The 26828-nt window shown below is 43.4% G+C and overlaps 1 long non-coding RNA gene across 1 annotated transcript; it reads right to left on the bottom strand.

The window, feature by feature from the left end:
* Positions 1 to 294: 294 nt before the first annotated feature.
* On the bottom strand, positions 295 to 26775 carry LOC109489363. The gene is made up of 6 exons (XR_002142334.2): positions 26723 to 26775; positions 15090 to 15225; positions 14796 to 14932; positions 13662 to 13722; positions 12891 to 13060; positions 295 to 1588 (listed from the first exon to the last, which is right to left on the bottom strand). It is a non-coding gene; the product is annotated as an uncharacterized LOC109489363 (long non-coding RNA).
* Between the last annotated feature and the right edge of the window lie 53 nt (positions 26776 to 26828).

Raw genomic sequence — 26828 nt, 5'->3', positions numbered from 1 at the left:
ATGGCTGAGCAGGAAACCAGGATCCCACACTCTCGCTAATGCTTCTGGAGCCCAGAGATTTCTACGGTTACCCTCAGTTCTTTTCTCTGGTGGTGCGCCTGTCAGAGACTTCCCTCAAAGGTGGGAAAAAAAGCCTTCTCCACTGCCTTAAAATTTTCCATCAGTATTTGCCATCAGCAAAATCTAACAGAAAGTCAGTTGGGTGGCCTGGGTGGCTCAGTCAGTTAAGCATCTGCCTTCAGCTAGGTCACGATCCCAGGGTCAGCAGGAAGTCTGCTTCTCCCTCTCCCTCTCTCTCTGCCCCTGCTCATGCGCTCTCCCTGATTATCTCAAATAAATACATAATTTAAAAGAAAGAAAGAAAGAAAGAAAGAAAGAAAGAAAGAAAGAAAGAAAGCCAGTCGGCTAATAAGGGAGTTTGAGGAATGTAGTGTGCAGGATTTGAAGCCTAGCAGTATAGGAGAAAAATGACAAGTGAGCGTAGAGCTGTGAAATAACAAACATAGGAATAGTATAGTTAGCCCATTTCTATTGCTGTGTTACAAATTATCACAAATATAGCACCTACATTTAGTAACTGATGCTTTCCCCGGGTCAGGAGACTAGGCATGGCATAACGGACTCCTCCGCTCAAGACTTTCATCGAGGTGTTGGCCCCGGGCTGTGATCTCATCTGAGCCTCCAGGTCCTTGTCCAAGATCACCTGGTTGTTGGCAGAATACAGCACCTTGTGGTTGTAGGGGCTGAGGTCCCTGCTTTCTCACTGGCTATTGGGCCAGGGGCTGCTCCCACCTTCTAGCTTCTTGCTCTGCGGCCCACTCACAGTACAGCACCTGCTTCTTCAAGGCACCAGGAGAATGTCTTTCATGTGACGTAATCAAGGGAGTGACTATCGCCTCACATTCGCATTATTCTATCGGCGCAGAGAAAGTCACAGTTTCCACTGCCACTCAAAGGGGAGGGATTATCCAAGGCTGTGACTCGCTGGAGGGTCACCTTAGGGTGAGTTCACCGTAGTCAGGAGGTAGACGCGGCTACCCGCAGGCATGCCACAGATGCTGAGTTCTTACGACCACCGTGCCTGTGAAGAGTTTGTAAACTTTTCTGAATCTTGGTGTCACTCCATCGAGATGAAGGAGGGTGGCATTCATTGGGTGAACCTGGTCATCTTCTCATTCATCCCCTCCCTAGATAATCATGGGAAGTAGCATTTCCCTCCTTTATTTTTCACAGTGGTTCCATCAATGGTACACAAAAGAGAGTTTCCCTCCCAAATAGAAAAGTGTCTTCTTGGATGCCCACTTGCTATATCCCTCCATTTATTCAGGTCTTCTTCCGGAACATAACATAGTGTTGTAGCTGTATTAATAAAAGACTTGTATGTTTTTGATAGATTTTTTTAAGTAGTCATTTTTTTTAAGATTTTATTTTTAAGTAATCTCTACATCCAACGAGGGGCTTGAACTTACAACCCCGAGATCAAGAGCCACATGTTCTACCGACTGAGCCTGCCAGGCACCCGTTTGCTAGATTCTTTTTGATTAATCCAGAATTTCAGTTGCAAATGACAGGAACCAGAGCACAGGAGCTAAAAGAAAAAATAAAATATATTGGCCCATTTATTGAGAATACCAGGGATGGAACTAATTTAAAGACTCTAAGAACTCTTGAGAGAAAGGAGGGAGGGAGAGAGAGATAACTAGACATACAGACAGAGACAGAGACAGAAATAGAAAGCTGAAGATGACGATAGATAACAGATATATCCTGCCTACAATCCCTCCAAGCCCAGAAGACCTTCTTCCATGAGATAGGGAAATATGTGACTTAACTGCAAAAAGGTAATAGACAGGAAATTCACAGTCCCAAAATTTGAATGCATAAAAATGTAACTTCTAAATATAATGTGCCAATATTTTACTAGAAGTAAAGTAGAGAAAACTCATTAATTACATGAAATAATTTCTCAGGGTTTAAGAGTCATCACTATAGAAATCTTTCAGTAATTAATCTGTTTTAAAGATATTTTATCTAGGGGCGCCTGGGTGGCACAGCGGTTAAGCGTCTGCCTTCGGCTCAGGGCGTGATCCCAGTGTTATGGGATCGAGCCCCACGTCAGGCTCCTCCGCTGCGAGCCTGCTTCTTCCTCTCCCACTCCCCCTGCTTGCGTTCCCTCTCTCGCTGGCTGTCTCTATCTCTGTCAAATAAATAAATAAAATCTTTAAAAAAANAAAAAAAAAAAAAAAAAAAAAAAAAAAAAAATAAAGATATTTTATCTAAAAGAATTAAACTTTCCAATAACCTAAAAAATGTAACCTTTTTTCTTTCTTCTTAACTATATTTAATTTAGTTATTGAGTCCCCAAGGCAGTCAGCAGTATAAAGCTTTATCTTGCCAATCCAAGGTAATTCAGTCATTTCCAGATTGAAACTCGGACACTTGTGAGTAATTGAGTTCTCTCATCCACCTCGTCCTCAGAAATAAGCTAAGTTCTTTCCAGGTGACTTACTACAAATTAGGCTGCAATGGGAACAGGGTCTCTAAATACAGAGGTCCTGTCTTTTACCCAGAATTCATTGGAACTCGCTCATCTGGTCTTTGTCATTGAGTTCTGGCATTCATTGCTCAAGTCCGTAATCTCATCATGGCCTGCAATGACCAAGACGCAACCCTCATTCTTCTCCATCTTGACCCCAGGCACCTCAGGCCATTAGCGCTCTCTCAGAGGTTTAGGAACACTCAGCTGCTTTCCACACAACAGGCTGATGTACACGGGCCCCTGGGAGGCTGACATCAGGTATATCTGCTGGGAGACCTCTCTCAGCATCAGTATCTTCTGTTCTGCTGCTCTGATAAATGAAAGGCTTCTCTCAAAGGTTTGCAGTCTCCTGGCTACACTTGAGATGCGTGACACAGTTTCTTCCACCCTCAGATCCCATCAGAGGCTTGCATCACTCCCTCTCACCCCAGACCCATCCCAGAGAATGAAAGCCAGACCCCACTGCTCTCTTAGGGGCTCTCACTTATCTCTAACTCCCTCATTTTCCTTTCAAATTCCACTCCTTCCTCACCCTAATGGAATCCCTACCTGGTCTGGGGCAGGAATTACTTTTACATCATCTTGCATTCTTACTTTGTTGTGTACAACCCTCCGGTTCTACTTCACTTAGGAAGTCACAAGAAGAGTAAAATGGGAAAAATGCTCTTTGAACATTCCAAAGCTCTTTTTAAAAAATCAGACATTTCAGCTAATGTCTTTATAATAAATAATACCCTCTTAGCTAGAACTTACGATGTCTTCAAACATAAGGTTAAAAAAAAGGGGGAAACAAAGCAGTTCCCAACTGATCATCTTAAAATCTGAATTTACAAAGTTTCTGGACGTGATATTCTTTAACAAAATATCTTCTTTCTCCAGGGCATGACTCCTTTTTGCAGAAATTTGCATTAGCTATAATAACAGCTGATTTTACTTTCAGGTGTCAAAACTAGATTTAGATTTCATTTTTCTTCTTAAGTCACACACAATTATTTATAAGATGACTTCCTCAAAAAACACTGACCACACTATTAACATATTCACATCACAGTCAGCCCAAACAGTCCATGGTCTTGGAATAAAATAAAGAGGAGAATGTGTGACATTCAACTTGAAATCAGAAATAAAGTGTCCAGGAAGTATTAGAGGGATTCTATACGTTGGGGGAACATTTTTATAAACTTTCTCACTCTTGATCATGTATCAGGGTATCCCTAGGGTGGTCACACTTACAGTGCTTGATATTTTATGTTTCATTTTTCTACTTTGTACGGTTTTACCTTGATATAAAATCACATGCTGCCCTAAAGAAAAAAAATGTTACCATAAAGACAATGCGCGGAAGGGAAAAGGGCTAGTTGCATCTACCTAGTTTACTTTGATGATGACCATCTATAATAATAAAAGTAGTAATAATTATTGAAACTTACTATGGGCAAGGCACGATGCTAGATCTTGCACTTAGATTATCTGGTTTAATCATCAAAACAACTTCATGAGGTAGATACTCTCATTAACTTTGTTTCATAAATGAGAAAAATAAGAACAAGAGAATTTAAGTAACTTACCCATGATCAATCCCACAAATGAAATATTAGGCTAATAAGAGCACCTAACTCATAAGGTTGCTTGAGCATAAAATGAAATTTTCATGCAAAGCAATTAGAATATTACAGAAGCTTAATAAACATTAGCCATTAGGATGGGAAAGAGAAAAAGAGAACTGATCTGCAATGACAGAAAATTCAGTAAAAGCCATGAAAGAAGCAAAAATAAGACACAGAGAGAAAAAAAGAAGTATTAGCAGTCACACCCTGGTTCCAAGTATTCCTGGGGCCCAGGTACATCCTGGAACTCTGGGAGTCAATAAATGCTCCATTCTGATTAAACTACTGCTATGGTCTGAATGTGTTCCCCCTAAATTCATATGTTAAATCCTAATCCCCAAAGGCGTTGGTATTAGAAGGGCGGTGGGGGGGGGGGGGCTTAGGAGGTCATGAGGGAAGAGTCCTCATGAATGGGATTAGTGCCTTTTTTTTAAAGATTGATTTATTTATTTGAGAGAAAGGGTGCATGTGCACACGTGTGTGAGCAGGGGGAGGGAGAGGGGACAAGGGAGAGGGAGAGGGTGAAACAGAATCTCAAGCAGACTCCCCGCTGAGCTCAGAACTGGATGCGGGGCTCAATGCCATGACCCTGAGATCATGACCTGAGGCAAAACCAAGAGTCAGGTGCTCAACCGACTGAACCACCCAGGTGCCCTAAGTGTTTGTCTTTCTATCCAAGCTCTTCATGAGGAAATGTGGCTTTAAAGACTCAAAGACAGGTTTTTATCGCCAGCCATGGTGGGATAACTGGGGCTCAACATACTGTCCCACCATAAAGCACTAGAAAACTGGTATAGAATACATGAGACAGTAGCTTTTGGACACTGCATAGCAGCAGTACAAGACCTTAACAAGAACACAAGGAAACCCAATAAGTGAGTCTTACAATCACCCCAAGTGCTCTGCCTAAAGGCAATTTCCAGATCATGGTGCACAATCCCAAGCATAGCAGGGAGGTATTGCTGAACTGAAGAGACAGAGAGTGTTCAGGAAGAGTTAGGTAGTGATAGTTTGTGGGGCAGAGTACCAGGAAGAGGGGGATGTGCGGAGAAATAGTTCCAAAGATAAACTTGGGGCCCGTCGAGTCTGTTGCTGAGTATTAAGCTACTGAGATCACACAGAACTGTGACATGTTTAAATTCTGACCAGCTAGAGAAATTTCCTCTTAAGCGTCCAGGCCTTCAGTGCAGAGCTCAGATCAGGCTTTGGTAAAGAGACTCAACTAGCCCTAGAGTAAAGGCTGTTCCAAATTCACCCTCTTAAAGCTAAAAATAAGCCTCAAAGGGATCAAGATGATCTGTAAGTAGCTTAAGTGAGCATCAGGACAATGCCGGACAGTTTTTTTTAGTTTAAGCTTTTATTTTAATTCCAGTTAGTTATGCCCAACGTTTTTTAAAGAAAGACAAGACCTAGCACCCCACAATGTAAAATCATCATGTTCAGCATCTAATTAAAAATGACTGGACATGCAAAGAAGCAGGACAATGTGATCTATAACCAGGAGAAAAAAATCAGTCAGCAGGAACAGAATTGAAAATGACAGCAATGCTGGATTTAGTGGAAAGGACGCTAAAACAGCTATCACGTGGTGCCCGGCTGGCTCAGTCAGTAGAGCATGCAACTCTTGATCTTCTGATCTTGAGTTCAAGCCCCATGTTGGGCACAGAGGTTACTTTAAAAAAAATTAAAAGATAAAATAATCCTTGGGACATCTGGGTGGCTCAGTCAGTTAGGCATCTGCTTTCGGCTCAGGTCATGATCTCAGGGTCCTGGGATCAAGCCCCTCATCGGGCTCCCTGCTCAGTGGGGAGTCTGCTTCTCCCTCTGCCTCTGCCCCCCACTCACGCTCGCTCTCTCTCTCTAATAAATAAATAAAATCTTCCAAAAAAAAATTAAAAACTAAAAAAGATAAAATAATCCTTAAAAATAAAGATAAAAGCACAGAAACTGGGGCGCCTGGGTGGCTCAGTCGTTAAGCATCTGCCTTCGGCTCAGGTAGTGATCCCAGAGTCCTGGGATCGAGCCCCGCATCGGGCTCCCTGCTCCACTGGGAGCCTGCTTCTTCCTCTCCCACTCCCCTGCTTGTGTTCCCTCTCTCACTGGCTGTCTCTCTCTCTGTCAAATGAATAAATAAAATCTTAAAAAAAAAAAAAGCACAGAAACTTTTTAAAAATAAATAAAACAGCTATTATAACTATGTTCAAGTATTTAAAGGAAAACATGAGCCTACTGAGAGGAGAAATGAAGGCTAAGATAAATAGCCAGACAGAATTTCTAGAGATGAAAAGTACACTCTCTGAGAGGAAACATTACAGGTACTGAAAAGAAACTCAATAGGACAAAATAAGATGAACCCATTTTCCAAAAGGACCAGTTCCTTGGAAGATAGCACTGAGGATTCACATAGAATGCAACACTGAGGGGTGCCTGGGTGGCTCAGTGGGTTGAGAGTCTGCCTTCGGCTCAGGTCATGGTCTCAGGGTCCTGCGATCCAGTCCCGCATTGGGCTTCCTGCTCAGCAGGGAATCTGCTTCTCCCCCTCCCTCTGCCACTTCTCCTGCTTGTGCTTTCTCTGTCTCTCTGTTAAATAAATAAATAAAATCTTTTTTAAAAAATGTAAGTGTATCAAATCCACACGTTGTACACCTTAAACTTACAAAATATTCTGTGTCCATTATGTCTCTGTAAAGCTGGGGGTGGAGAGAGAGGAGAAGAAAAGCCTTCCACATGACCTTCCAAAGATCTAGCCTCTATTTTCTAGGTCCTTGTGATCTCTGTGATCTTCCACTGGAACTGCTGTAGCCAGCCAGAAGATAAGGAAAGAGAGTGTGTGTGGATAAAACATGCCAGCTCTTAACTGCATCCTATCAGAAGTGACAGATCACTCCCAATTCACATTACATTGGCAAGGGCTACAGGTCACGTGGCTCTGCTTAGTGGCAAGGGGCTGGGAAGTCTAGTTTAGCTCTGTGCCTAAGAGAAAACTGGGCTGTTAATCATGAAGCTAGTCTCTGCCACAGCGACCAAAGAGAAAAACAAAACAAACCAACAGGTTATCTGCACCAGAATGACAGTCTGACAGCAGCCTGCAAAACTGTAATTCAAGAGAGTTTAACACAGACTCTCGGACTACCCCTCAAATAAATATTAAAGGAAAAATTTCAGCAACAAGAGAATGAAACCAAAGGGAAGAAATAAGGGGGAAAAAAACAACATTAATCATGGGAATCATTAATATTTGGGTAAAGTTGATGACCGGTTGTACGTAAGAAAAAAAAGGTTATGTATTTTTTACTTGTAAAACAAACTAAAAACTATTTTTTTATTTACTTTCTTACAAAGGCAATAGAAGTTTATTGATTCTCCTGAAGGGAGCGGTAGGCAGGACAGCAGAGGAGAGACTGTCTGCCTACAAAGTATTTTAAAAGAGAGATCTCCAGCCATCACATGGTTTGGTACCTGCCAGTAAGTTTTACTGTCATTAAAGGACATAAGAGAATAGCTGAAGAAAATAAGAACCACGGAGTTCATGGATGGTGCGTTAGTCAGCTTCGGCAAGATTGTGCTGACTTCGGAGTTAGAAATCTGTAGCTTCTTCTAGTCCTCCAAAGTCCCCGAATTCAGGGCGCCCTCTACTCCCTCCCACTCTTGCTTGCAAAGTGGCTAAATCTTGGCTGGGCATATCTCTTTCTCGTGGCATCTCTCCAAATGCAGCCCATGGGAGGGAAGGTCCATTACTGCTCTGTTTCCTGTCCTGTCTGCCTGAACCCACAGGCTCGTTCAGCACCATACCTGCCTTTTCTAGGTATCATCAGTTCCACCAAATGTTGGCCACTTCATGATAGAATTGCCTGCTTCCAAGCCTTTAATGACTGTTTCTTTTTTGAAAGATTTTATTTATTTATTTATTTGACAGAGAGAGAGAGAGACACAAGCAGGGGGTGTGGCAGGCAGAGGCAGAGGGAGAAGCAGGCTCCCCACTAAGCAGGGAACCCTGACTGGGGGCTCGACCCCAGGACCCTGGGATCATGACCCGAGCCGAAGGCAGACACTTCACCGACGGAGCCACCCAGGTGCCCGTTTCTTTTCCGAACACCACTCAACTTCAGAGCCAATGCCACATAGTCATATGCTTTTTGTTTTTTATGACCGCATCTCACTTTAGCTATTAATTATTTCCTTTAGTCTGTCTGAGGCTTCGTTTTAAAGCAGTAACAAATGACACAGTAACAGCTCAGTGCCTTCCAACAGCAAAGTGGGTTTTTTGCTTTTGTGACATATCTCTCACGGGACAGCCACGTTCTGCTCAAGTCTGCTGGCTGCGCGGGCTGCCTCTGTCTGGGGCGCTGCAGCTCTCAGTGCAGGGGAAAGAGAGGCGTGTGATAGCTCTTCAAATTTCATTCGAAAGCCGCACAGGTTGGGGTGCCCAGCTGGCTCAGTTGGTGGAGCGTGCAACCCTTGATCTTGGGGTTATGAGTTCGAGTCCCACATTGGGTGGAGAGATTATTTAAAAATGAAATCTTAAAAAAAAAAAGTGGCATAAGTTTCTTGTCACATCAGCTTGGTGAAAGCGGCCAAGCCTTACGTCAAACAGACGTGGCCATATCACACTCTGCCAGAAAGGGGAAAAGACTCTGGAATAATTACATAATCTACCACAGATGTGAAATCTTGATATTGGAAAGCCATCAGTTCTCCCCAAAGTGATTAGTTTCATGCAATCCAAAAAACTCCCAGCATGTTTATTGCTCTTATCGCCGGGGGACTGATGGATTTAGCTTGTGTTTCTCTCATGTGTTTTGCTTTTGCAGAACCTGGAAAGCTGATTCCAAAATGCTTATGGCAGTACACAGTACCGAAACTTGCCAAAGCCATTTTAAAGGGGGCCATCGAGGAGGGGAAATTTCCTTTATGAGATATTCTTCCTCATTATAAAGGTATATAAACTCTGAGATTGGGACATTGGGACAGAAATAGACTCAGCAATTCCACTTCAAGGAATATAGTGTAAAGGTACTATTACACAGATGGTTACATAGAGATGCTCAAGAATTTGTAGCCTAAAAATTGCAGTTTGTAATAGCATAAAATTGGAAATAACCTATATGTGCATTGATAGTTGAATGAATAAATACTTTATAGTCCATGAAAAAGCAGAATACTGTATTAACTTTTTAAATGACCCAGATCTATAAATATTAATATGTGTAACTCTTTTTTTTTTTCCCCTTAAGTAGGCTCTATGGCCAGCATGGGGCTTGAACTCATAATACTGAGGTCAAGAGTTGCATGCTGTATCGACTCAGCCAGCCAGGTGCCCCAGTATGTGTAATTCTTTTTTTTTTTTAGATTTTTATTTATTTATTTGACAGAAAGAGATAGCCAGCTAGAGAGGGAACACAAGCAGGGGGAGTGGGAGAGGAAGAAGCAAAGCAGGCTCCCAGCGGAGGAGCCTGATGTGGGGCTCGATCCCAGAACCCTGGGATCACGCCCTGAGCCGAAGGCAGACGCTTAACGACTGAGCCACCCAGGCACCCCTCCTAGTATGTGTAACTCTTAAGAACAGACGACAAATGGAAAAAAAGGAAGTTGCAAGACCCATACTTTATAATAACATCTATACAGACCTTTTAAGATAAAAGCAATACCATATATTATATTCATATAATACATACACTACCTAAAATATTTATGTATATACATATATGGAGTTAAATATTCATATTTTGTATATACATTAAATCTATCATTCTGGTTAAGATAAGATCTTGGTAAATTTGGGACAATGGTGAACTTGAGGAGAGAGAGAGAGGAGAGGAATGGGTTTGAGGGTCGATATGGAGGGCTTCATCTATTCCTGAAATGTTTCATCCCTTAGAATATATCTGAAGCAGGGGCGCCTGGGTGGCTCAGTCAGTTAAGCATCTGACCCTTGATTTTGGCTCAGGTCATGATCTCAGGGTTGTGGGATCGAGCCCTTCATCTAGCTCTCCACTCAGCAGGGAGTCTGCTGGAGCTTCTCCCTCTGCCTCTCCCTGGGCCTCTGCCCCTCCCAGCTGCACGCAGGCGCCCGCGCGCATTCTCTCTCCCTCTCTCTAAAATAATTTTAAAAATCTTCAAAAAAATAGAATGTATCTGAAGCAAATATGGCAAAATGTTAATGTACCAAGTGTCAGATACACAAGTATTTATTTCTCAGAACTTTGTATGCTTGCAGTACTTCATAATGAAGTATTTCTAGCGCCGAGCAATAGTCAGTTAACGTTTTCTACCGCAAACTGCCAGACATCTTTTATTTATATACATATGCAAATATGTAAGTTCAGATTTTAAACAATAGTGAGTTCACAGACTTCATAGTACTTTATTACATACTATTTTCACTCAATAGCGTCATGAATATTGTTTATGTTAATGAATATTTATTTAGAATGTCTTAATGGTTTATAATACTTCATTATATATTTGTATCATGATTTTTAACCAATCTTGTATTCTCATATAGTTTCCAATATTTCATTGTCATAATATAAACTGCAATAAATGTTATTTTATTGTCTTTGTTCAATTATGTGATTATATTTTTACAAAAAATTCCTTCAAGTGGAGAGGCTTAGATAAAATAAATGCTCTTTTGAAAGCTTCAAAGCATATTGCTAAGTTGCCCTTCTGAAAATATATCCCAATTTATACTTCAAACGTGACTGAGATTCTATTTTCTATTTTAGTCTTTACCAGTTTTAATAACCTTTATTTATGGATCTTTGGAATGCCTAAATGTCCCAGTTGACCAAGGGCAGCCAGGGCTATTTCTCTAAAAGCTAATGGTCCTACGAGAGCTGTGTTTGCTTAAATGTAAAATTCCTCAACAAACTACATATAATTATAAATTGCACTTTGCTGAATCATAGGAAATGTAACAAATCTTGGGAAAATATTGTCTATACCCTGAGGCCAGTGTTATACATTTCATTATAGGTATTTTGAACTCTGTAGAAAGTATGCAGTTTTCTTTTACTTCAACTGGTGACTTAACTCGTCCTGAAGTCTAATTAGTCTAATTGGATGGGGAGATTAAAAGGTCGAGGAAACAAATCCAGAGCAAGAGGGTTTTATTCCATTGGCAATTTCCTGCTGTTTCTTGAAATTGCCCTGAGTGCCTGAGTGACTATTCCCCTTTCGTTTCTAGCAACAGACCAATGAAAATTAAAATCATGTTCCAGGTTTTGGTGAAAGTGGGCCTCACCCTTCCAGTTTCTGGTTTGACAAGTACTAGGGATACAACAAAACAAAACAAAACCTTAACCAAGTTAGTGTGGTACCAGGTGAAATGAGATACAGAAGAGGTCGCTTTGGAGGATCTTATTAAAGTTTTAACCCTTGGGGCACCTGGATAGCTCAGTCGGATAAGTGTCTGCCTTCAGCTCAGGTCATGATCCCAGGTCCTGGAATCGAGTTCCGCTTCAGGCTCCTTGCTCCTCAGGCAATCTCCTTCTCCCTCTGCCTCTTCCCCCCCACCCCACCCTGCCATGCTCGCTTGCTCTCTCTCTCAAATAAATAAATAAAATCTTTTTTAAAAAAAAGTTTTAACCTTTACTACAAACTTCTTATTACCTAAGAAATGGCTTAAGCAAAATAATAATAAGTAAAGATGTTTTAAGTGAAAAAATTGCATAAGTAAAATATGTCCTTGTATGATGGCTCTAGGTTAGGCCTCTATAAGCACTAATGGACACAGAGGACATAATGAGCCCATATTTTGGATCTGGTGAATGAGATTAAAGAAGCATGCTCAGATTTCAGTCGACACCCAGAAAACTTTCTTGACTCAGCTTTTATAACCCAAGGACAACTGCCTATAATTTCATTGAGGTTTCTTAAATTGCATTCTTGGTAAGGCTTCTTCATGTAGTAACAAATTATTTTTATGGGCAATCTTCTAGTTCCAACTAAACTACAGACCTATTGGTCTGCTGATCACTCAATTTAAACTCAATACCTATTCCTACTTGATACATTTTATGTACAAGATTGTTCAGACAATATTTTACTTGAAAGTAAAATATTCAGACAATATTTTACTTGAAAGAAAAGAACACATCTGCCATTTTACTTGGGCATGAATGGCTACTAATATACTCTTTCGTAACTTTTGGGAACATCTGTTAAGAATAATAAGTTATATGTCAGTTTAGTTTAAGTGACTACTCCTTAACCATTGACTGTCAGATATGAATGGCAACTCACTGATCTCCATAGGGACCCCTGATTATTCATACTTATTAGGGCCCTTACCTCAGCACCACTGTGAGAAATAAGGTCTGTTCAAATGGCCTCCTGAGAGCTAAGTCAATATAAGTGGTGTAATATAGGTCTGTATTCCACTGCCCTCACCTCGCTTTGTATCTTGCCTATTTGCAAAGCCCTCTCTTAGATAGCCTAGAGTCATACCCTCTCACTTTAAGTCCCATTGTAGAATTGAAAGATTTGTATCTTTCGCTACTGACATGAACTTGTAGCAATATCAATAGACAATTAGTTGTAATCTAATTATCATCAGAAATACTTCTAAAGATAAATTACTCTAAAACACTGTTATTTGGAGCAAATGATCCTGTATCACGATTAAGATTGGCTGCAAGTGATAGCAACTCAAAAACCATTAGCTTCAAAACAATTGAAGTTTGTCTCTCATATACTGAGGTACAGGGTTTATCTCCTATACTCCACAGAGCGCGTCTTACCTTGGCCTCCAGCTCACTAGCCACTTTCTTCCTCATCCTTCGCAATCAGTGTAATGTCACCAATGCAATGAATCAATGTGATACTCTGTGGAACTGCCCAGATCTCTTTGGACTACGTGGTAACGGAGGATAGGCAAGGTAACAGAGCCTTGTGGCAAGACAGTAAGTGCCTATGGGAAAGACAAGAACACATCTGCCAAATTAAGGGCTGCATATCATGTACCCGAGACCATGTTAATCTGTTCTAACATTGATACCGTGTCTGGCATGGCAACCATGAATGGGCCTATCATGCAACGGTCCAGGATCATTTCTCTGGATTCATCCAGTTTCTGCAGGGGCCAGACCACGAGATTATTTTAGGTCCTTAAGTGTACCAATAATCACCATTCCCTCGGATACAATAGTGTTTTTGAGTTACTACCTTGGCTGCTGGGATAAGGGTGAGGAAGTATAGGGTAGAGGAAGGATCGTGTTTCATCCATTTGGCCTTCCCTATTGTGATGGCTCTCACCCCACACACAGACCAAGCACCAATGTGGGGATTAACTCAATTGCCAAGTTATGTCCATCCCAATTATGCATTCAAAGACTAGGAAAATTACTAATGGGTGGGTCCCTAAAGAAAGTAGAGACATTGTAATTTAGGCTTTGGCTCCTATATGTCTCCACTCTAACAAGAGACCTGACAACGCTGTGTCTGTGTATCAAGGCCAACTTGGAGTCTATGTCCAATCATCCTCAAAATGTCTGCATATTTCCCTTTCTTACCTGTAGGTGGGCAAAAATAGTTTTCCCTCTAGTCTTCTGGGTTGTTGGCTTAGACCCCACCCTGCAATAAATGACAGTTTCACAGGAGAAAAACAGAAGTCTAATAATGTGGGAGCACCCAGCTGGCCCAGTCAGTAGAGTGTGTAACTCTTGATCTTGGGGTTGTAAGTTTGAGGCCTATGCTGGGTAGTTGGGTATAGAGATTACTTAAAAATATTACTCAAAAATAGGGGTGCCTGGGTGGCACAGCGGTTAAGCGTCTGCCTTCAGCTCAGGGCGTGATCCCGGCGTTATGGGATCGAGCCCCACATCAGGCTCCTCCGCTATGAGCCTGCTTCTTCCTCTCCCACCCCCTGCCTGTGTTCCCTCTCTCGCTGGCTGTCTCTATCTCTGTCAAATAAATAAAATCTTTAAAAAAAAAATTACTCAAAAATAAAATCTTAAAAAAAAAAAAAAAAGAAGTTTGGGATGTCTGGGTGGCTCAGTCGGTTAAGCGTCTCCCTTTGGCTCAGCTCATGATCCCAGAGTCCCCCCACCAGGCTCCTTGCTTGGTGGGGAGCCTGCTTCTTCTCTCTGCCTGCCACACCCCCTTCTTGTGCTTTCTTTCTCTCTCTCTCTCTCCCTGACAAAATAAATACAATCTAAAAAATTAATAACAATAAAAGAACAAGAAGTTTAATAATGTGTATACCTCTTGTAAATATGGGAGATACCCAGGAAAACTGAGTAACTCCCTGAGATGGCCCAAACCATCCCCTTAAATACCATCTTCAGTCAAAGACAAAAGATGTTTGGGGGGAAGGGGAAGATCAGTTATGGGAGGTGACCAGGAAAGGCCCAGTAATCAAGGGTGTGGTTGTTATGCAAATTTAAGTCCTTGCCTTCTCCAGGGATAAAAAGTTTCTAGAAATTTACAGTCACTCTTTCCTTCCTGGTACAGGGAGGGAGACACACTTACAAAAGCAGATTAACCCTTAAAAATGGACTGTCTCCTACAAAAACCCGGCAACTTCTACTCAGAGCTTCTCCTGTGTCTGCAGTTTCTTAAAAATAAACATCCCCAAATAATCCTTACACCAAAGAGGCATATTTGGGGATGGGAAATTCTGCTCCCCTCCCTTCCCATACAGGTACCTGAGGAAACAGCTGGTTGCCTTGGGAAAACACTGGGGAATCATGGTGATCTACGTGTCATGGTGTTGCAGGTTCCTTCCGCCTGGGGAGCTGAAGACATGGCCGCCTCGTAATTCAATACATTCCAGTACTGAAAACTGGCAGGAGGGACAATGAAATGGCCAACGGGTCATGACTTTTTATTGGAGCAACACTCTAAGCCTTCTGCATGTCCACCTTTGCCTCCTTTCGATTATACAGTAGTCCCCCACCCCCGCCCTTATCCTCGGTCTTCCTTCCTGCAGTTTCATTTACCTGTAGTCAACCACAGTCCGGAAGCAGATGACTCTCCTTCTTAGGAACCATCAGAAGGTCAATGGTAGCCAAACGCCAGGTCACAGTGTCTGTACGATTCATTTCACTTCATCTCAGCAGCGAAGTATCTCATCATCTCACATCATCATAAGAAGGGTAAATATCATAGAGTAAGGTATTTTTGCAGAGAGACAGAGACCATATTCACATCACTTTCATTACAATATATTGTTTTAATTGTTCTATTTTATGGTTAGTTATTGTTGTTAATCTCTTACTGTACCTAATTTATAAATTAAACTTTATCACAGATATGTATGTATGGGGAAAAGCGTAGTATATACTGGGTTCAGTACGATCCGTGGTTTCAGGCATCCACTGGGGGGCCTGGAACATATCCTCTGCAGATAAGGGAGGACTACTGTATTTATTTATTTATTTATTTATTTATTTACGTTGGAGAGAGAGAAAGAGAGAGCACGTGTGAGCACGCGCATGTGTGCACGAGCCAGGGGAAGGGGAGGAGGGAGAAGAGGGAGAGGGAGAGAATCTCCAGCAGACTCCCCACTGAGCAGAGGCCACCGCTGCAGGGCTCGATCAGTCTCAGGACCGTGAGATCATAACCTGAGCTGAAACCAGGAGTCAGACACTTAACCGAATGAGCCACCCAGGCGCCCCAGGACGATTGTGTGGATTAAGCAGCATCCTTGTGCTGGTTTTCCCCTAGGTAGCTACAGTTTAGCCCCTAGCGAGCTGTAGTTTTATAACCATCCTCACGGTTCTCTCCTATTTAAAGCCCCTTGGTGGCTACTCCACCCTTTCTGATCTAGGTAATTGCATTCCCATAGCTTCTGGCGGTTAAGCACCACCCTGTGGCCTCTATTGCTTTTGAGTACCGTTTTGTCATCTCCTTCACTATCAACAAGCCAAACTTCGTGATGGTCTCTGTCTTAACCTTACAGTAGAAGCCTCCACTAAATGCTTCAGTAAGGCTGATATCCGGCTCCCCAGCACATTTCTGATGGTCTCGGTGAATGATTTGTCCTCTGGATTTTTCCATACAGCATAATCCACTGGTGAGTCATCTGGTCTCGGGTAATATATGCATTCCTGTCTGCCCACCTCTCTCAGACTCTTAATTCCTTGCTCCATTGTTTGTTGTGACAATTTCGGCATTTCAACTACGCTCAGTTTGGGCTACCACTTTCTCCAGGCATCTAGAAACTTCCCTAACAGACCCCATCCCCAGGGTCCTTGCCAGGGTATCCCAAGAGAGTGCCAGTCAGACAACAAACTCTGCCTTCTCCATAGTTTTCAGGCCCATGAATCAATCATCCGCAAAACCCAGTCCACTGTTTCTCGCACAGCTCCTGCTGGCACATACTGACAGGTCTTGGAGCTCCCCTGGGGTATGGTCCCCTTCCTCCTTTATCAGGCCCAGCCCTTCCCCAGCTGCGTTATGCTGTTGCATGATTCTAGTTATCGGCCTGGCAACCAAGAGATAAGTTGGGCAGATCCTGAGCAGGGCGGGGTGGGGGGGTGTGCCGTGCAGCTGTCGCCTCATGGGGGAGAAGATTCTACAATACCTTTCCACGCTGGAGGTGGGGAGCATTCTAGCTCTTAATAGGGAGAAGTGGGTCACCTTTGAAGGCTCTCAGGGTTCAAAGGAGCCTGGTATTAAAGAACAAAAGTCAGCTGAGTAAATTTTAAAGATCTTAGCGGCTTTATTTAGCGATCCATGAGTTGGGCAGCATCCAATCTAGCCAAGAGAAAGGAGCTCCAAAGAGCTGTACAACTCAAGAGGGCATTATAGACCAGTATGAGTAGGAACAAGGAAGCTGTGCCGCGGGGGGCCTGGGTGGCGCAGTCGTTAAGCGTCTGCCTTCGGCTCAGGGTGTGATCCTGGCGTTATAGGATCGAGCCCCACATCAGGCTCCTCCGCTGGAAGCCTGCTTCTTCCTCTCCCACTTCCCCTGCTTGTGTTCCCTATCTGGCTGGCTGTCTCTCTGTCAAATAAATAAATAAAATATTTAAAAAAAAAAAAAAAGGAAGCTGTGCCGGGTGTTTGCTGATTGGTTGAAGCGGGGTTACTTTCCTTATCGGAGCCAGGGGAAGTCTTGGAGCCCGGTCAGCTCGCTTGTGTTGGACAGGCACGTGCTGACTGGTTGACCTAGGCCTTCCTTTTCTGGGAAAGCCGAGTACAGAAATTTCGTACGGTTTTTGCTGTGCAGTCATGGGGCTGAACACGAATGACTTCAACCTGTCCCTAATCTGCTTTCTTGAACCCCTGGGAAGCCCAAATCCTCAGGGGCCTGCACCCACATATCCTCATCTCACGCAGCAGAGTGCCGGGGTGCCCCCAACAGGGCTCCGACCTTGCCGGAACACACGGCCTCAGTCAAGCATTGGACCAGCTCTGAAGGCCGATGAATGTAACTATTTAATCTTGAGTTCTGCCATCAGCTTTTTCTGCTCTCCCACTGCAGAAGATAAGAGCCTCTTTGTAAACTACCAGAGAGGACTTCTGGCCTTCACACCTGGTTTTCAATTGTGTATTGATTGCCCTTGGTTTTTCATTATCTCTCTGTAGGGTATTACGGAACTGAAGAGCAACCAGACAATTCCATTGTTCTCGTCTGCAGCCTCCACCCCCCACCTCCAGACTTCTCAAACCCTTGCACCAGCCCGAGCATTCCCCTCCGTGAGAACCTTCCGCAAATCACAACCAGTGTACGTTTTAGCAATGAGACCAGCCCATTCTCCGGGCCCCACACACTACCCAGGCTGGGGGCTTGACGTCCAGGCTGGCGGTGAGCGACCGGCACCGACCTCCACCCTTTCTCCTAGCTCTCTCAGGCCACTTCGAGGCCCGGCTGCGTCCATTCAGATAACTCTGGGCCGCAAACAAGGAGGCAGAGCGAAGAGCGAAAAATGTTCCTCGGACGAGTTTAACATGTGGGCAAAATGAAAGCAGAGGACGCAGAGCCAATAGAAAGCCTTCCGACTGTGTTGCAGATCTGACACCGATGGAAAAGAAAAGGAGGAGAAAGAGTCAGGCAGAGAGAGCCTCAGACCGCCGGGCGGATCAGCCGAAGAGCTCTGAGCCAGGACGGCCCGTTCCAGAACAGCGATGGCCAGCAGAAGCGGCCGGGCCTTTGTAGCCGGGCTCAGTCTTCAGCTAGAGCTTCCCTGAGGAGAGCAGGGCCCCACAGCCCTGGGCAGAGGCAGGGCCCGAAGGCGCAGCCGCCGGAGGCCGTCGGCTCCCCGCACTCCCCGCGGGTGCCGGGCAAGTTCCTTCTTGAAGCACGCTGCGACTGGCACATCTCGGTTGCAGGAGCAGGCAAACACAACTCATGCCCCTCCTCGTCTTCCCAGGCAGTAGAACACCTTCTCTACTAACCGAGGACGCCACAGAGACTTTTATTCTTGTAGCTTCTTTTGAAAGAGAACTGCCCCTCCTTCAACCTCCACTAACAGAAAAGTAGACAAAAAGGATAATCGCTACCATTTACTAAGCACCTGCTTCTGTAGATACGAAACAAGGTGCCTGGCGTAAATTATTACCCTTTACCCTATTGCCCGAGAGTAACCCTAATCTCCAAAGAGAGGCCAGCTCACACTATTGGCAGAACCGAATAGAACCAAAGCTACCACCTTCCCCCACTCAGGTTCGTGCTCATTTTTTTTTTTTAATTTTTAAAGATTTTATTTATTTGAAAGAGAGAGAGACAGCGAGAGAAGGAACATAAGCAGGGACAGCTGGAGAGGGAGAAGCAGGCTCCCCACTGAGCAGGGAGCCCAACCCGGAGCTCCATCGGAGGACCCTGGGATCATGACGTGAATCGAAAGCAGAGGCTTAACGACTGAGCCAACCGGGTGCCTGTCATGCTCATTCTTGTGCCCTTTCTCCCACCACTGTATTTTTTGAACTTTGAACTTGTGTGTGCCTTTGGCTGACTCACATTCCTGGTTCTGTCTGTGGGTTTCTTCAACTTTGACTACTCCTTAGATTTGCGGCTCATTTTTACTTGGTTTCCCTTCCAGGCTTCCATCCCTCAAATACAGTGATGCAGGCTTTGGTGCATTTCCTGGCCCATACCCCGTTACTTTCTGGTCTCTATCCCGGTCATGGTGTAAAAGGCACCCAACAACGGGGCGCCTGGATGGCTCAGTTGGTGAAGCGTCCGACTCTTAATTTTGGCTCAGGTCATGATCTCAGGGTCGCGAGATCGAGCCCCATGTCGGCTCTGTGCTGGGCATGGAGCCTGCTTAAGATTCTTTCTCGGGGGGCGCCTGGGTGGCACAGCGGTTAAGCGTCTGCCTTCGGCTCAGGGCGTGATCCCGGCGTTGTGGGATCGAGCCCCACGTCAGGCTCCTCTGCTATGAGCCTGCTTCTTCCTCTCCCACTCCCCCTGCTTGTGTTCCCTCTCTCGCTGGCTGTCTCTGTCTCTGTCAAATAAATAAACAAAATCTTTAAAAAAAAATAAAAAAAAATAAAAAAAAAAAAAAGATTCTTTCTCGGGGCACCTGGGTGGCTCAGTCAGATGAGCGTCTGCCTTTGGCTCAGGTCATGATCCTGGGGTCCTGGGATCAAGCCCTACATCGGGCTCCCTGCTCAGCGGGGAATCTGCTTCTCCCTCTGCCTCTCCCTCTGCTCCCCTTCCCCGCCACTTGTGCTCTCGCTTTCTCTCTCTCTTTCTCGCTTACTCTCTCTCTCAAGTAAAAATAAATGAAATCTTAAAAAAAAAATAAAGTGAAGGGGCGCCTGGGTGGCACAGCGGTTAAGCGTCTGCCTTCGGCTCAGGGCGTGATCCCAGCGTTATGGGATCGAGCCCCCACATCAGGCTACTCTGCTATGAGCCTGCTTCTTTCTCTCCCACTCCCCCTGCTTGTGTTCCCTCTCTCGCTGGCTGTCTCTATCTCTGTCAAATAAATAAATAAAATCTTTAAAAAAAAAAAAAGTGAAATAAAGATTCTCTTTCTCTCTCTCTCTCCCTCTGCCTGCCACCCCCCTTCTCTTTCTCTCTCTCCCTCCCTCTTTTTAAAAAAAAAAAAAGGCACCCAACTCCATCTTCAGCCTACCTAGGGGTCATCCCTGCTTGGTCTCCATTAGCTGGAGAGTAAGAAAAAAAAATTAAATAATCAGGCAAGATAGATATTATTATCCCAATTTTACCGATGAAGAAACTGAGTCCCAAACTGAATTTGGGTAATTGCTCAAAAGCTACTATATTATGCAGCTAGGTGTCTTAGATATTGTTAAGACACATTATTTAAAACTTAAGAAAAAAGGGGGAAAATTAAGTTGTGTCGGGGAGCAAGAATTCCTGTCCCTTTCAAGGGTCCTTCTAGCTGGACTAAGAATCAAACTGGGGGAACCTGGGTGGCTCAGTCAGTTAAGTGTCTGACTTCGGTTCAGGTCATGATCCCAGGGTCCTGAGATCGAGCCCAGCCTCGGGCTCCCTGGCTCAGCGGGAAGTCTGCTTCTCCCTCTCCCTCTGCTCCCACCTCTGCTCGTGCTCTTTCTCTTGCTCAAATAAATAAAATCTTTAAAAAAGATTTTATTTTTAAATTTATTTATCTGAGCAAGAGAGAGAAAGAGAGAGAGAGAGAGGAGAGAGCACAAGCAGGGGGAGGGGCAGAGGGAAAAGCAGACTCCCCTCTGAGCAGGGAGCTTGACTTGGGCCTTGATCCCAGGACCCTGGGACCATGACCTAAGCCGAAGGCAGACGCTCAACGGACTGAGCCACCCAGGTGCTGAATAAATAAATACAATCTTAAAAAAAAATAAGAAGAATCAAACTGACATAAGACAGATTAACAGAAGAAAATCAAATTAAATAGTGTATGTACAGGAAATCCACACAGACATAGAAATTCCAAAGACAGTCAGGCAAAATGAGGTATATATGTCACCCCGAACTAAGGAAAAGGGGTAGAGGTCTGGGACTTCAGAGGAAAGAAATGCACTTCACAGGGCAGTTAGAAGAACAGATGTTTAGTAATTAGATGTTTGTCCTACCATACAGATGGGTCACTCAGATAAAGTTTTTCTCTGATAATAACCCTTAGTCTGGGAAAAATCCCCAATTTAGATTCTTCTATGTGGTTAAGAGAGGAGCAAAAGTTTCTCTTGAGCCCACAGGGTCTTGATTGCCTTCAGGTCAGAATAATCTTCATGCTAAAGTGGCCCATCTTGGAATGGCCCGCCCCTGGCCCCTACAGTTGCATGTCCTTTCAAAGCCATCTTGGGATATTGACAGGATACTCAAGGATTATTTAATTAACTAGGGGATATATATCTGTGTGTAACTGCCATTTATTATTAAATAAGGGCTCAGATTCTGAGGTTATATGGCAATTCTTCTGTCCAACAGGAAATAGAGCCCCAAAGTTAGTTTCATTGCCCTTCGGACGTTAATCAGTTTTGTCTCTAACTTAGCAAATTTATCTCAAACTGCTTTTCCTAGTGGGCTACAAATATGCCAGTCCTCAGAATGCTCTTTGAAGCAGCCTTACCATCTCATTAATCCTCTCATTAATGAGTTGAATAAAATCTTTGACATGTATCCATTCTATATTTGTATGAGCACTATGTTTTTAACTTTTGAAAATCATTCTTTGATACTCTGATGTTTGACTTCAAAGTCCTTGGTCTTTTCCGATACTAGATGACCTTTCAAGATGGGCATGCTGATATAAATTGGAACAGGAATAAAGTTGTCACCCCCTGAGGTTAATTTTCTCTAGAAATGAGATTAGCTTATGCTACTTATCTCCCTCATGTCAAAGATAGGCCCCCATCTTGGGCCATTTGTTTGAGAAGAGCTTTCCTCTCACAGAGACTTCTGGTAAAAGGGGCAGCTTGGGTACAGTGACTATGAGGTCTACCTAAATTGTTGCTGAAATTTTTGAAATCTTCACATACAGCCTATGCCATTGAAGCAAAGGCCTAAATTCCCCCTTTGAGGGTTCTTTTGCATTTGGAAGCCTCTGGGATACCTAAAAGTAAAGCCAAGACCTTATTCCAGAATGGAATTTGAGGAGTGAGGGGAGGGGCAGAGGGAGAGAATCTTCAAGTAGATTCCCCACTGAGTGAAGAACCAAACGCAGGTCTGATCAATCTCACGACCCATGAGATCACAACCTGAGCTGAAACCAAGAGTCAGATGTTTAACCGACTGAGCCACCTGGGTGGCCCTAACTTATTTTAAGTAAGAATAATAGTTGAAGAGTAGTGGAATATGCCACCCCAAAATATGCCTCTTTGGTGTAAGAACTATCTAGAAGTGGCATATTTTTGAGAAAAAGTAGACACTGAAGCAGCTCTAAGTATATTCTAAGTAGAATATATCCTTGTGTGAGGAAAATGTGTTTAGAAGGTTAATCTCCACTTGCAAGCGTGTCTCCCTCTCAGTACAGGAAGGGAAGGATGACTCTAAATTATAAGAAACTCATCAACGGAGAAGGCAAGGGCTTAAATCTGTAGAACAATTTGTGTTTTTCCGATCGCCTTCCATGCCAGGCCTCCCCCGACCGCCAACATCTTTCTTTTGTCTTAAACTGACATTTCTACTTAAGGTGATATCGTGGGCCATTTCAGAGAGTTTTACTCAGTTTTCCTGGGTCTCTCCCATGTGTACAGGAGGTACACATGCTATTAAACTTCTGGTTTTCTCCCATTGATGTGTCTTTTATTGCAGGTGATCTCAGCCAAGAGCTCAAAAGGGTAGAGGGAAAATTACTCCCCTTGCCTTACATGGTTATTCAAGGGGGATAGTTACTGAAAGGATGCATAAGGAGGGTTCAAGGATTCTGGAAATATTCTCTTTTTTGATCTGGATACAACTTGCATGTGTGTGTACACTTGGTGAAATTTTGTAGAGCTACGCACTTAAGATTTGTACATTACATATGTGTTGTATTTTAATTAAAAGTTTACAGTGATATGGGGTGGGGGAATTGGTGGTACAGGTGATGGGGATTAAGGAGGGCACTTGTCATGATGAGCCCTGGGTGATGTATGGAATTATTGAATCACTATATTGTGCACGTGAAACTAATATAACACTGTATGTCAACTATGCTGAAATTAAAATGAAAAAAAAAGTTTACATTGTTATTCCACTTTCCTTTTGCGCTAGGGACACTCCTTTTCTTTCTTTCTTTTTTTTTTTTTTTTAAAATTTTATTTATTTATCTGACAGAGATAGAGACAGCCAGCGAGAGAGGGAACACAAGCAGGGGGGAGTGGGAGAGGAAGAAGCAGGCTCATGGCGGAGGAGCCTGATGTGGGACTCGATCCCATAACGCCGGGATCACGCCCTGAGCCGAAGGCAGACGCTTAACCGCTGTGCCACCCAGGCGCCCCAGGGACACTCCTTTTCAGTGAACTCAGGGTTTAGAAAAAATTCCAGGTTGGGAAGTGTCTTGAAATCACTTCTGCCCAGGGTGACCAACTTACCCCAGTTGGCCTGGGACTTCTCTGGGTTGCTTGTTTGTTTGTTTGTTTTTAAGTAGGCTCCACATCCAGCATGGAGCCCCATGAGGGGCTTGAACTCATGACCCTGAGATCAAGACCTGAGCCAAGATAAAGAGTTGGACACTTAACCGACTGAGCCTCCCAGGCACCCCCTTTCCTGGTTTTTGTACTGAAAGTTCAGTTGGTCACCCTATTTCTGCCTATAAATATAATAGAATTTGGGAAGGAGTTAACTAAACTAGCTAAAAAGAATTGACTAACTTTCTGGAATGGGGGAAGAAAACCATAAATTATAATCTCCATAAATTATACAATGTTTATCGTTTACTCTTCATCATAATCAATGAAAGATCTCTCTTTGGAAAATCAAAGACACATCATATCACTTTGAAAAGTCAGAACCTACATTAACTTAAAAGCATGAGTCACATGCGCGCACACACAACCATCTGAACCTAGATCCAGAGGGAGCCATTCAGTTGGAAAGTTTACTTTTTAAAAGGTCAAGTTATTCTCCCTGAAGTTCCTGTAGACAAGTGATTTTAGAGATAGAAGCCCCTTGAGATCTAAAGGAAATGCTATTATAATATAAATAAACCTCATGCGGCCCAGCTGTGACATTTGATACCAGAGAGAATATGAACGAAAACACACTGCACCACCCTGGCTTTTTGCAAACAGAAAGGGAATTGTCAGAGACAACTATAACTTGCAAGGACAAAGCCCAAAACGTGTTAATTTCCATTTATAGGATGAAGGCTGAAGATGCTGGGGGGTGGATGGTAGGGGTGGGCTGTGGGGATAGCTACCCAACAGAAATACTGAATTCAATCTTGGCTGGACGTGCCCAAAATGGGAAGCCAGAGAAGAGAAGACCCAGTTTAAATGAACTTCTCAGTCAATAAGTCCCTTAAACAAAATGTTGTTCCTTTAATGTCTTCTATTACATAGTGATTAAATGGGCTTCCACGCAGATCTGATTAAAAACACTTAATGTTCCCTCCAAAATTGCTTTGGGGAAAGCAATCTCATGTCAGGGAAATGAATTCAAAAGGACCTCCCTACAAGGGCTGAGGGAAATTTGCACCTTCAATCCACAATTTGGAAAATATCAGGCTTCAAATTACTTTTGGAAGTTTACAAATTAAATTCAAGAAGCCTGATATTGAGTGAGGTGATCTTTAGACAGTCCATATACACATTTAGTCTTTAAAACTACCCTTTTTTTTTTAAGGTAATCTCTACACCCAATGTGGGGCTCAAACCCACGACCCCAAGATCAAGAGTCAGGCTCTACCGACTGAGCCAGCCAGGCGGCTCTCAAAGTATCCTTTTAACAGAGGTGATTACCAATATTCTTCAGTAGAATGTACTTGTTTACCAGAGTAAACTATTTGAATAGCGTGTTTTATAAGTACTAGCTTTTATAAAGTATCTCCGTTTCAGAGGCAGTACTTTGAACTTTTGCCTTCATGACTTTTGGACACACTATGTATTTAAACTTCGCACACGTGCAGCTTACTCTCCAGCTATAGCCCTCAAAGGGACCCCTCTGCAGGTTTTTGGATCTTTTCTATCTAGTCCCCTCACCCTCCAGTACTTCACCGAGCATACACATCTCCTCTCACTGGACGATCTCTCTGGACTTCACCCTTGAAGGGGAGCAGAACTTGCCATCCCCAAATAAGCCTCTTTGGCATATTGATTATATTGGGCTGATTATTTTTGAGAGGCTTCAGACACCAGAGAAATCTCTAAAAACAGAGAGGTTGCCCTTTTGTCTTTTTGTTTTGTCTTTTAAGGTTTTATTTTGAAGTGATCTCTACACGGGGCTATCAAACTCACCACCCGGAGATCGAGGGTCACATGTTTCACTAACGGAACCAGCCAGGAGCCCCAGAAGCTGCCCTTTTGTAAGAGACATTTAAATGTATAGGGGAAATCTCTATCGGTCAGAGTGTCTCCCTCTCTGGACCGGGAGGAAAAGAATGACTCTAAATCTCTAGAAACGTATCAGTGGAGAAGGCAAGGACTTAAAATCTGTAGAACAACCATAACCTTGTTTATTGCGCTTTCCTGGTAACCTCCCATAACTGACTCTGTGCCCCAACATCTTTTCTACGTTAACTCTACCCCCAACGTGGGGCTTGAGCTCATGACCCCAAGATCAAGAGTCACATCCTTTACTGACTGAGCCAGCCGGGAGTCCCATCCTTTTTTGTCTTCAGCTGGAGACGGTATTTAAGGTGGTAGGTCAGGTCATTTGGGAGGAGTTACTCAGTTTTCCTGGGTCTCTCCCATGTATACAGGAGATACACATCCAACTAGACTTCTGTTTTTCTCCCGTTAATCTGTCTTTTATTGGGGGGGGGCGCTCAGCCAATAACATAGAAGAAATGGAGGTAGAAGTATTTTCCTCACCTCCATGGGCAACGATGTGCATTAGGACAGTCGGCTTGGCCTTGTGTCCACTCGGAAAGAGACGCCTCTCAGCCTTTTCCACATGTGACTCTAATTCTTCCCTCCAAATGGATTGTCTGGCAAAAGCCATAGCTTACCACAATGGTGGGGAGACCATTCGCATACATGATCCAAGGGGAGCCAGTCAACTAGAGCTGTGTGATGCCTAAGCCCTGTCGTGCCCTCCGGTTCTATTTCCGTTCTCGTGGAAGGAGGACTGGTACTTGTTCACACTGCCCTTAAAGCCACAGTTTCTATGCTTTTATTTTTTGATCGTTTACCCCATCAGTAGTAAGATTTTCGATCACAATCTCCAATACATATACATACCTTTTTTATGAAATATATACATGTGTCAACATACACACACAAATTTTAAGTTTAAAATACAAACTAAATACGTACAGAACTTCTATCTCTCCCTCTCCCTCTGCCCCTACCCCCTCTCTAAAATAAATAAATCTTTTAAAAAAAAATGCATCCAGGTTAAAAGTGAACATGGGAAACTATATACCATACCAACACTAATCAAAATAAAGCTGGACTGGTTATATTCATATCAAATTAGATTTCAGAGCAAAAAATAATACCAGGGATAAAGAGGGTCATTTCCTAATGATAAAGCAGTCAACTCATCAATAGTAAATAAATCATAAATATCTATGAACTTATTCACACGGCTTTAAAATACCTGAGACAGGGGCACCTGCGTGACTCAGTCGGTTGAGCAGCCAACTCTTGATTTCGGCTCAGGTCATGATCTCAGGGTCATGGGATGGGGCCCGGTGTCCAGCTCC

The sequence above is a fragment of the Ailuropoda melanoleuca genome, chromosome X (genome assembly GCF_002007445.2).
Source record: "Ailuropoda melanoleuca isolate Jingjing chromosome X, ASM200744v2, whole genome shotgun sequence".
In the NCBI taxonomy this organism is placed as follows: Eukaryota; Metazoa; Chordata; class Mammalia; order Carnivora; family Ursidae; genus Ailuropoda; species Ailuropoda melanoleuca.
The sequence above is the reverse complement of the archived record's forward strand: the minus strand, read 5'-3'. Positions and strand labels throughout refer to the sequence as shown.